This window comes from Pan troglodytes, chromosome 16 (assembly GCF_028858775.2).
Source record: "Pan troglodytes isolate AG18354 chromosome 16, NHGRI_mPanTro3-v2.0_pri, whole genome shotgun sequence".
Classification (NCBI taxonomy): Eukaryota; Metazoa; Chordata; class Mammalia; order Primates; family Hominidae; genus Pan; species Pan troglodytes.
In genome coordinates this window covers 7,126,452-7,137,153 of record NC_072414.2, presented here as the reverse complement: position 1 = coordinate 7,137,153, position 10,702 = coordinate 7,126,452, and the positions used below count along the sequence as shown (strand labels likewise).

At 41.4% G+C, this 10,702-nt stretch overlaps 1 pseudogene; it reads right to left on the bottom strand.

The window, feature by feature from the left end:
• Positions 1–2,918: 2,918 nt before the first annotated feature.
• On the bottom strand, positions 2,919–9,974 carry LOC107973003 (ATP-binding cassette sub-family B member 10, mitochondrial-like; annotated as a pseudogene).
• Between the last annotated feature and the right edge of the window lie 728 nt (positions 9,975–10,702).

The following is a 10,702-nucleotide window of genomic DNA, read 5'->3' as shown; positions in this document are numbered from 1 at the left end:
TTGTGTCCACACAGGCACAGCCTGACCCCTTGCTGTCATTCTCCTCTGGAGTGGCACATTACTTACCGCTGATGAACCTGCACTGGCACATCCTTATCACCAAGGTCCATAGTTATATTAGGGTCCACGCTTGCTGTCATACATTCTATGAGTTTAGGCAAATTCATATACCAGTATAGTATCATGCAGAATAGTTTTCTGCCCTGAAAGTCTTCTGTGCATATGAATAGGATAGGTGGAGCACAGATCACTTTTTAGGAAAATGTTGCCTTGTTTTGATTTGACAAAGTAGGCAACACTATCAATCACTGGAGAGAATGTAAAAATAGAACAGATGTCATCAGTTTTTTACATTATATATGAAGTTGTAAAAAATTACCTCTAAGTAAAATTTAGATTAGTTAAGTATAAATTGATTATTGTAATACAAATAACTCAATACAAAAAAGCATTGCAACTAACTCATCTATGCAATTTAAAATGAATACTTAAAATACAATTAAACAAAAATACGAGAAGAGAAACAAGAGATTGTACAGTTTTTAAAAGTGGCAACACATTTCATTTAACATATTTATGAACTAAATTATTCAATTACAAGGTAGAGACTGTCATATCAGACAAAAGAACGAGACCCAACTAATGTTGTCTACCAGAAACATATATTAAACATAAAGACACAGATAGATGAAAAGTAAACCTACAAGAAAAGATAAACCATATACACAGCAAGCATTAGAAGCTTGTGTGGCTATATTAGCAAAATGCAATGTAGACTGGAAAAGAGGGTGCATTATAAGAGAAAATGGGGGCATTTCATAATTATGAAATAACCAATTCATCAGAGGACAATAATATTGCTTATATTATTGTCCTCTGATGAATTGGTTATTATATTATTGTCCTAATATGACATATATGTCCATAATTATGAAATGCCCCCATTTCATAATTATGAAAGGGACACCAACTTAATAATAAAGCCTCATAATTCATGAAGAAAAAAGCAGAATTGAAGGGAGAAATGGATAAATGACAATCATAATTAAAGATTTTAACATCCCTCTGTTCATCACTGATTGAACAGTAAGACAAACCATTCGTATGGCTATAGAACATTTCAACTTCATTATAAATCACCTTGATCTTATTGACATTTATAAAAACTACACTTCAAATGCTGAATATACATTGTTTTCTTGTGTATTGAAAGCATCACCAACATAGGCCAAATGCTGAATCAAAGAGTAAGTTTAAATGAATTTAAGTTTTAGATTTTATAGAATATATTCTCTGATCACAATAAAATTTAATTTGAAATCGATGACATAAGAGATTCCTAGGAAACCCCCAAATAGTTGTAAATAACAGGAAACACTATTTAACTAACTCATAGTTCATAAAAGAAATCAAAAGATAATTTACAAAAAATATAAAATAAGGAAAACAGTATATTAAATAAACATCTGCACCTAGATGTTTATTGCAGCACTATTCACAATAGACAAGATATGGAATCAACCTAAGGGTCCAGCAACAGATGATGGTTAAAGAAAATGTGGTATATAGGCCGGGCACGGTGGCTCACGCCTACAATCCCAGCACTTTGGAAGGCCAAGATGGGTGGATCACTGGAGGTCAGGAGTTCAAGACTAGCCTGGCCAACATGGTGAAACCCCATCTCTACTACAAATATAAAAATTAGCTGGGCATGGTGGCACGTCCCCAGCTACTCGGGAGGCTGAGGTGGAAGAATCACTTGAATCCGGGAGGCAGAGGTAGGTGACAGCCAGCCAAGATCACACCATTGCACTCCAGAGCAAGACTCCATCTCAAGAAGGGAAAGGAAGGGGAGGGGAGGGGAGAGGAGGGGAAGGGAGGGGACAGGAGGGGAAAAGGAATAGATACACAATGAAGTACTATTCGGCCATAAAAGCAACATGCATAGAAATGGAGTGTATTATGTGAGTGAAATGAGCCAAGAAGAGAAAGTTAAACATTACAGCTTCTCACTCATATGTGGAAGCTAAAATATTTTGATCTTATAGAAGTTAAAACAGAGGATGCTAGAGGCTGGAAAGTATAAGAGGAAGGGAGGGATAGGGAGGGATTTGTTAAAAGATTCAAAATTAAAGCTAGATAGGAGGAATAAGTTCTAATGCTCTATACCATTATGGTATGACAATAGTTAACAATAATATATAGCTTCAAATAGTTAGCAAAGGATATTGAATGTTCCCAAAACAAAGAAATGATAAATGTTTGCAATGATGGATATGCTAATTACCATCACCTCATCAGGGTAATTAAATATATACACTATGAGTATTGAAACATCACTATGTACCCAGAAATATGCACAATTATTATGTGCCAATTAAAAAAATAAAACAAAATTATGATAATAAAAGCTTCATATTTGTGGTGTAGAGTTAAATCGAGAGGGTAGTTTATTACTTTAAATTCTTGTATTGGGAAAATACATAGGTTTAAAAGTCAATGAAAAAATAAAAAACAAATAAAACGTAATTTGAAAAAATAAAATAACAGGTAATGAAAGAAATAAATGAAATTGAAAGTAAATAAATTCACAAAGTGAAAAGTTCCTTTGAAAAAATCAGTAAAGTTGTTACATACTAGTAAGACTAAGAAAAAAGGGCTGATAAAAGAAGAAATATCATTACAGAACCTGTATATTTAAATGATAATAACTATTATGAACAATTCCATACTCACGAATTTGGCAGCTCAAAGTTCTTTAAAGAGACAAATTACCAAAGCTTATTTAAGAACAAGTTCATAATGTGAATTTTTCTGTATCTATATGTATCCATATATTCTAGGTTTTCTAATTTCTGGCCTATGGTTGCTCATAGTAGCCTCTAATGATCCTTACAATTTCAACAAAGAAATTCAGAAGAAATTGAAAAATTTATTGAAGCAAATGAAAACGGCAACACAACATACCAAAACCTATGGGGTACAGCAAAAAGCAGTAGTAAGAGGGAAATTTATACCTATAATTTCCAAGATCAAAAAAGTGAAAAACCTCAAATAAATAACCTGATGACACATCTTTAAGGTCACTATAAATTTTAATCTATGATATAAAATATTACCTACAGATATAATTGAACATCAGGTATCAGAAAATAAAACATAACAATGAAATGCAATTTTGTAAATACTTCTATGGTACAAGCATGATTTTCCTCAGATTCAACCTTGTAATTGTGTTTTGTTTGCTTTCTGAAAATCACACTTTATAAAGAACACAAGTAGAGCTTGTTAAAATGATTGTCACAGATGTACTGTTTACTAATTCAAAAAATACTGCATTCATTCGCTCATATCAATTTTATTCATTAATTATGAAGAAGAAAATATAATATTCCATGCTTGTCATGAAATAACGGTTTCTTCTTCCAGTCTAATCAGGGAACTAATAAATGCTTAGTTCATGGCAAAACTTCCATTTGATTTACATTGACTTAATTACCTCTTAGGGTCTAGCCTCATCAATGGAGAAAAAGCACTTTTTCTTGAGGCAACAGCACATTAACAGCACTGAATACAAAATATGGCAAATTCAATGGCTGTCAGCATTGCTTTAGGAATTTCGAGACTATAAAAAAACTATAACCATGAATAAAAGAAAAGGGCTTATTAATATCTTCTTCTTGGGAGAGTGATACATTCTGAAGGTTTCTTGTTAATCTGTTGAATAGCAAGGACTTCCAAACTTAAGTGTCTTAAGGCTGAAAATGTTACATTCCTCAGATTAATGAAATTCCAAAAGTATTATAAGATTTAGTATGTCTTGAAATTATAAATTTGTAACAGATATTTTTCAAAATACATGCCTTCAAACAACTTAAATGCAAAAATCATTCATTCTTAATAATACCTAGCAGTTCATCCCTTGCTTCCCAGAAGTACTCATACAAACATGTGAATTTAAAAAATAGATTTTTCTGTTCAAAAAATAAAGCTTCTGCCCTTTTAAAAACTTGTCAGGCTTTCATTTGCCAAAATGTTGAAAACTGCACATATTCAAACACAGTTCCCGTAGGAACACATATTCCTCAGCTCTCACACCTTTGAAGACACAGGAGACGGGCAATATAAATGTTCCCTTCTTTCCAGCTGATGTTAAATAGTTAGGTTTGCTTCATGAGATTATCAGAATAAAGGGTTAAATTTTCATTTTCCATTACTCTATCTAGTAAAATTAGACTTAAAGTAGGTAGAATACTACCAGAAGAATTACACATTGATTGGCAAACTGGCCTAAAATAATCAGGCTTTTTATTTACACTTCCCTTTTTAAAGTTGTCATTTGACAACAGCTTCCATCTTTAACAGCAGGCAAAAGAAAATGAGGTGCCATGCTATATTAATTAAAATATTCCACAATGAAAGAAAATACAAAACCTGAAAATAACTTCAGTGCTATAGACATTTAAAAAGTTACAATGGTTAAAACTCTGAATAAAAAGATCTTGAGAACAGGTACATTTCAAAGCAATATTTTACACGCTTTGGAAAAAATAGCTATTTTTCAAATAACTTGATATATAGTTTACATATATCATGTAGTCTCTGAGGTTTTTTTTTCTACAATACTGTTTTGCATTAAAGTCTCTCGTGTTGTTTACCAGTAATTGTTTCCTTAGGCTGAAATAAAACTTTGCTTGTTCATTAGTTTTCTGTATATCCCATTTGGTTTTGAAAGCAGCTCTTCATGTTTTCCATATTCAGTAATTTTTCCTTGGTCAAGAACAGCAACCATATTAGCATTCTTAATGGTGGAGAGATGATGGGCAATAACTAACGCTGTTCTTCCATCCATCAGTGGATCTAGAGCTTCTTGAACAAGGTACTCATTTTCAGCCTCCAGCGCACTGGTTGCTTCATCTAGGAGAAGAATTTTGGGATTCTTCAGCAGAGCACGGGCAATTGCAATCCGCTGTTTCTGCCCACCTGAGAGGAGAACACCCTTTTCTCCAACCACAGTGTTGAACCCTTGGGGGAACTTCCGGATCAAGACCACTGCATTGGCCACTTCAGCCACTCTCTGGACTTGCTCAGCGGTCACAGAGGAAGGCCATCAGCACCATAAGCAATGTTCTCAGTGATAGAGCAAGAAAACAAAACGGGTTCCTGTCTCACTGTCCCAATCTTGGATCTCAGCCACACTGGGTTTAGCTGACGGATGTCATGGCCATCGAGACTGATAGTTCCAGAAGCAGGGTCGAACAACCTCAGCAGGAGCGAAAGCACTGTTGATCTGCCAGAATCACCTGGGCCAACCAGTGCCGTGACAGATCCTGACGGAATGGAAAGGCTGAAATCCTGAAATATGGGCGCCTCTGGGCAAGCGGGATCGGCAAAATGCACGTTCTTAAACTCCAAAGCACCCTGGAAGCTTTTCTCGTTTAAGATAACCCTTCCCCCTCCTTAAAAGGCAGATTGGGCCCTCTCTCCAGGAGCTCCCAGAGGCGCCCCCCGGCACCCAGTCCTTTCATCAGCTCCGAGTAGAAAGAGCTCAGACCTCCAATGCTTATTCCAACCCCGAAAGCATACATAGGAAGGAAGAGAGTTCACCCATGGTCATGTGGGCACTGCCCATCAGCAGCCCCCCTTTGTACAGGACAGAAAGCACAATCAGGTTTCCGGACAGCCTAGTTCTCCAAAGAAGCCAGCCTGAGCGAATGCCTCTTTCCTTGCTGACTACATCACATGGTCCACTTTGCTGGCCTATTTTTCTATTTCAGTCATTTCTTTCCCAAAAGCTCCAACAGTTCTTAACATTTCCAATACGTTCCTCCTGAGTGGCTTGTGCCAGCGAATCCTGGGTGACTTTGGTCAGTTTCCGTAGATATCGTCCATAAATTACATCAATGTTTGACACTAGAGGCACCACACTCACAACAAAGGTGGCCCAATTAGGTGAGACACAAAACCTCATCCTGATGCCTACAGAAGCCCGGGCCCCGGCCCTGAGCCCATCTGAGAGGTTTTCAGTCACTGAGCGCCCCAGGAGTGCAGTGTCTGATGAGAAGCGGTTAATCAATTCCCCTGTGCCAGCCTTGTCAAAGAAAGCAACCTCCTGCTTCAGAATGGAGGAGAATAACGAAGTTCTCAGCCTCTTCACAACGCGCTGACCTGAAGTTTGCATGAGGTAGACACGAATGGCATTGGCGGCAGCACCACACAGAAACACGCCACTGAGGCCAAGGCAGAGGCGGGTCAGGTTGTCGCTGTAGTCCACAGTGGGGTTGGTATAGATGGCATCGATGATCTTCCCCAGGAAGAAAGGGGCAGACATGGAGGTAACACCGGACATCGGAGAAATCCAACCGCAGCTGCCAGCCTCTGGCGCTCAGGGTACTCCAGCCCCAGGAGCTTCCCGGCCTCCGAGAGTCCGGGCGCCGTGGGTCGTAGCCGCTGGTCGTCCCAGGAAGGCGCCGCCCGCCCGCGCCGCCAGGCCTCCTCCCCTGCCCAGGCAGTGGCGGTGGGACCGCCCGGGAACCCGGCGCGCGGGAGCCGAGGAGCGCCCGGCCGGCAGGAGCCCCGCACCTGCAGCTGCCAGGCCCAAGCCCACAGAGCCCCGGGAGCCGTCCGAGGCCCGCGTGGCCCCCCGAGCCGCCCAGACCCCCGCCCCGGCAGCAGTTCCTCCAGCGGCGCGCGGCTCCAACGCCCCAGAGCAGCGCCGGCCCCGCGCCCCATAGCCGCGCCAGGCTCGGGGCAGTGAAGGGCGATATGGACTGGGAGGCGCGGCTGGCCGGGCCCACACACAGGCTACCGGCAGGAGCCGCCCTGGCTCTGCGGGGCCCGTGGCGCCGATACATCTTAAAGAACTAGAAAAGCAAGAATAAACCAGACCCAAAATAAGTATAGAAGAAAGGAAAGAATAAAGATAAGAGCAAAAATTAGTGAAATTGAAATGAAAAAATACAAAATATGAACAAAACGAAAAGTTCGTTTTTTAAAAAAGATAAACCAAACCAGTAACCTTTAGCCACACTAAAACAAACAAAAAAACCCTAAATAAATAAAATCAAGATGAAAATGGGGACATTTTCATTGATACTGTAGAAATTCTAAGGATCATTAGAGGCTAGTATGAGCAACTATAGACCAATAAATTAGAAAATCTAGAATAAATGAATACTTTCCTAGATACATACAACCTAGCAAGAATGAACCACAAAGAAATCCAAAACCTGAAAAGACCAATAAGTAGTGAGACGGAAACAATTTTCCCAGGAAAAGCCGGGTGCAGTGGCTCACGCGTGTAATCCCAGCACTTTGGGAAGCCGAGGCGGGCGGATCACGAGGTCAGGAGATGGAGACCATCCTGGCTAACACGGTCAAACCCCGTCTGTACTAAAAAAAATATAAAAAAAAAAAAAAAATTAGCCGGGCATGGTGGCGGGTGCCTCTAGTCCCAGCTACTCAGGAGGCTGAGGTAGGAGAATGGCGTGAACCTGAGGGGCGGAGCCTGCAGTGAGTCGAGATCAGGCCACTGCACTCCAGCCTGGGCGACAGAGCGAGACTCCCTCTCAAAAAATAAAAAAAGTTTCCCGGGAAAGAAAAGCCCAAGACCTGACGGCTTTACTCCTGAATTTTACCAAATATTTTTAAAAGTAGCACAAAATGCAGCAGCAGGATTCTCCTGCCCCAGCCTCCTAAGTAGCTGGGGCTACAGGTATGCACCACCACGCCTGACTAATTTAAAACTGTTTTTGTAGAGACAAGAGCTCACTATGTTGCCCAGGCTGGTCTCAAACTCCTAGGTAAAATGATCCTCCCACCTCTGCCTCCCAAAGTGTTAAAATTGCAGGCGTAAGCCATTGCCCCTGCCTGAAGAAATTATATGTATATATATTTATATATTTTATATATATATATATATGGTTTTGTTTTTTTTTTGAGACAGAGTCCCGCTGTGTCACCCAGGCTGGAGTGCAGTCGCACGATATTGGCTCACTGCACCCTCTGCCTCCAGGTTCAAGTGATTCTCATGCCTCAGCCTCCCGAGTAGCTGGGATTACAGGCATATGCCACTACACCCGGCTGATTTTTGTATTTTTAGCAGAGACATGGTTTCACCATGTTGGTTAGGCTGGTCTTGAACTCCTGACCTCAAGTGATCCACCCACCTCAGCCCCCCAAAGTGCCGGGATTACAGGTGTGAACAACCATGCCTGGCCAAAAATAATTTTTTAAAAAAGATTTTGTTCTGATTCTGATGGGAAATGGACTCTTTTCTAAAGTTACTAGCAGTTCTTTAACTGGTTAGCTCTATGTTAGGCATAGGTATTACTTTTTAGGGTGGCAGGTATGTGAAAAAAGAGGGGAGGTGGACAAAACCAAGACAGCAGAAGTAACTATCTGAGGGATTTCAAAACCTTTGACTGACACTCACTTCCTGGGACAGTCTTGATTTTGCTACTCTTTCCTCATCTGTTTCTTTTCAAGGCTTGCTCCCTACACACTTACCCTAGTTCTAACCCTTCCTGCTGATGGGCACCCCATTCACAAGGCAACAGATACCAGATGTGAGGAATGGAAAGAAAAACATTCTTACTTGATTGTTCTTAGGAGTTATACAGTCAGGCTCTTGGTTGGAGGGCTCTGATGTGAAAGCTTGGCTTCAAATCCACTGCAAAAGTAGTATGATTGAAGTGGTGAACTGGAGATGGGGTGGGGGTGGCCTACCACGAGGACTAATTTGTTCTTTACGTGTTTTTGTTTTTTTATTTTTTTAGACAAAGTCTCACTCTGTCGCCCAGGCTGGAGTGCAGTAGCGCAATCTTGGCTCACTCCAAGCTCCGCCTCCGAGGTTCATGCCATTCTCCTGCCTCAGCCTCCTGAGTAACTGGGACTACAGGCACCTGCCACCACACCTGGCTAATTGTTTGTATTTTTAGTAGAGACGGGGTTTCACACTGTTAGCCAGGATGGTCTCGATCCGCTAACCTCATGATCCACCCGCCTGGCCTCCCAAAGTGCTGGGATTACAGGTGTGAGCCACCGTGCGTGGCCTGTTCTTTATCTAATGGTTTGCAAGGGTGGAAATATCTCTGGGGAAATGTGATGGATTCTCCTAGGAAACTGACTTCACCAAATAATTCTTTTGAAACTGTTCAGAAACGAGACAAATGACATGAATCTATTTACAAAGAGAATTACCTCTGTGTCTGTGACCCAAGAGGCATTCCCATAGTGATACACTTGGACATTTGTTCAGGGGGCAAGCGCTCACGCCAAGTGATTTTCTTTTTTCTTTTCTTTTCTTTTTTTTTTTTTTTTTTTGTTTGTTTGTTTTTAAGACTGAGTCTCGCTCTGTCGCCCAGGCTGGAGTGCAGTGGTTCGATCTCAGCTCACTGCAAGGTCCCCCTCCCAGGTTCACACCATTCTCCTGCCTCAGCCTCCCCGGTGGCTGGGACTACAGGCGCCCACAACCATGCCCGGCTAATTTTTTGTATTTTTTTTTTTTTTTTTAGTAGAGACGGGTTTGACCGTGTTAGCCAGGATGGCCTCGATCTCCTGACCTCGTGATTTTCAAAGCTGTTCGAGGACATTTATCAGGCTTTTAACTCTAGGTACTCTTTCCCACAGTGTGAAGGCCAAGAGAAGGGATCCTGGGCTCTCTTCCCTGGCCCCAGGATGGGAATTCAGGGGGAAAAGGTCACCTATTCTCCTATTCTTATCCCACAAAAGAAAACTTATGCATCAGTTGTCAAGCTAAGGAGCTTCAGAGTCCACAAATAGGGAAATTGCTAAGAGCTTATCAGTAGTGTCCACTACCCATCCCCACCTGGGGTCACATGGAGAATGATGGTGGGGGCGACGATCTTGTCCTACTTCAGGTGAAAAGCAGGGGTGTGGGGGGGTTTCATTGTGAAGGGCTCCTTTGTTAAAATTCCTTCCAATTCCAGGAAAAACATGCACTCGAAAGCCATTATCTCTTTTACTTCTTACTAGGGAACTTCCAGGAAAGAGACGGCGGGGGGGGGGGGGGGGGGGGCAATCTCCAATTGCTTTGTTTGTTGCAGAATATTTCACATGCCAGGATTTTCCTTCTTGTCTTCTGGACTGTTGATACACCCAACATCTTAATATGCTTTCAATCACAAGTTAAAGACATCCAGAGCCAAATTGCTTGAGCCTAGGAGTTCCAGACCAGCCTGGACAACATGGTGAAACCCAGTCATTTTTTTTTTTTTTTAGGGGGAAATTTGCTCTTGCTGTCCAGGCTGGAGTGCAGTGGCGAGGTCTCAGCTTGCCAGACCTCCGTCTCCGGGGTTTGGGTGGTTCTCCTGCCAAAGCCTCCCGAGTGGCTGGGATTGCAGTGTGAGCCACCATGCCCGACTAATTCCCTAACTGTGCAACTACAAGGTCACTAAACAAATAAACTCAAGTCACAAAACGTATTTTTCCTTAAATAGTAAAAAATAATATAATGCATGTTTCAATTAAATAACTATCTTTGTTTCTCGCTTCTATAATATGCTTCTCCCTGCACAGATCTCCCCCTTCGCCCCACATAATGCTTGAAAGGTAACTCTTGGTTCAGTACTCAATCCTTTAAATGTTAATCCGACTGGGCCGGTGCACCTAAATAATTAACAAATGTCCTCCTAAACCCCATGAGTCTATCTAATTCCTTAAAAATCCCTCTACAGGACTG